The 1,382-nt window shown below is 38.8% G+C and overlaps 1 non-coding gene across 1 annotated transcript; it reads right to left on the reverse strand.

Annotated features, from left to right (window-relative positions):
• Positions 1–612: 612 nt before the first annotated feature.
• On the reverse strand, positions 613–719 carry LOC131176214 (small nucleolar RNA R71). Its single transcript, XR_009146339.1, has one exon. It is a non-coding gene; the product is annotated as a small nucleolar RNA R71 (small nucleolar RNA).
• Positions 720–1,382: the final 663 nt, after the last annotated feature.

Raw genomic sequence — 1,382 nt, forward strand, 5'->3', positions numbered from 1 at the left:
TTCTTGTTTATGAGACGATCGAAAAGCACAAGTGACACTGAATTGTTGTTCAATCCTGAAATTGAAAAATTCTGTCGAGCCAACAAAAAGGAATACAAAAGAAGACAAGAAGCAGAAAAAGAAGAACAACAAAGATTTGAGCAAGAGGTGACAATATAAAATATGGAGAATCAAAATAGAGCTATTGGTGGAGATAATGGAGGAAATGAGCAAAACGGGCAAAATGCAGTTGCTAATCAAAATGATCCTCAAAGAAGATCCATGTTAGATTATGCTTTTCCTAGATGTGCAGATGTGAGAGATAACAGACCTATCATTGGAGCTAATCAATTTGAGTTAAAAACTGGTCTCATTCAAATGGTTCAGAATTCACAATTTGGAGGTAGTCCACTTGAAAATCCTCATTCTCATTTGAAGAAATTTTTGATGATATGTGGTACACAAAGGCAGCCTGGAGTTTCAGATGAAGTTATTCGGCTCACCTTATTTCCATTCTCTCTTCGGGATTCAGCATTGGAGTGGTATGACTCGCTTCCACAAGCTATTATAGCTACTTGGGAGCAGCTATCTCAAGCTTTTCTATCTCAATTTTTCCCACCCGGGAAAACTACTCATTTGAGGAATTTGATGGTAGCCTTTAAACCAAGAGATGATGAAACTTTGTATGAATCTTGGATGAGATTTAAGGAGCTTGAAAGGCAATGTCCACATCATGAAATACCGAAATGGATGATTGTTCAAAATTTCTACACCAGAGTTACTCCAGCCATAAGAAACACAATTGATTCACAAGCAGGAGGAGATTTCATGAGAATGACAAGTGAAGAATGCTATGATCTACTAGAGAAGATTGCTCATAATACCCATTTGTGGGGAAATCCTAGAGCACTTGAGCCAAAGAAGGCTGGGATCTATGAACTTGACTCAGTTAACTACATGAATGCAAGATTTGACCAGTTGACTCAGCTTCTTAGTGATTTTTGCACAAAGGCAACAATCTCAACTCCTACAACTATGCAACAAGTTGCTTTCACAGATGGAAGCCAAAGTTGTGGAGTTAATTACTCTTCTTATGGTGATGATTATTTGCAAGAACAAGCTGCTTATGCAGGAGGTTATCAACAAAAACCTATGGGAAATGCTTACTCTAATGTGAACAACTCAACATGGAGACCACAAGCAACTTTTGCTCAACAAGGCCAAAGCTCAAATTATCCTCATAACCAGCAGTTTATGCAGCAAAATAGGCCTCAATTTCAGCCTCAATTTCAGCCCACAAGGCAGCCACAACCTGGATATCAAGCAAGAGCACAACAATCCCTTCCACCTCATGAACCGAAGCCAACCTTGGAAAGCATGATGGAGAAATTTTTTGCTGAACA

The sequence above is a fragment of the Hevea brasiliensis genome, chromosome 18 (assembly GCF_030052815.1).
Source record: "Hevea brasiliensis isolate MT/VB/25A 57/8 chromosome 18, ASM3005281v1, whole genome shotgun sequence".
Classification (NCBI taxonomy): domain Eukaryota; kingdom Viridiplantae; phylum Streptophyta; class Magnoliopsida; order Malpighiales; family Euphorbiaceae; genus Hevea; species Hevea brasiliensis.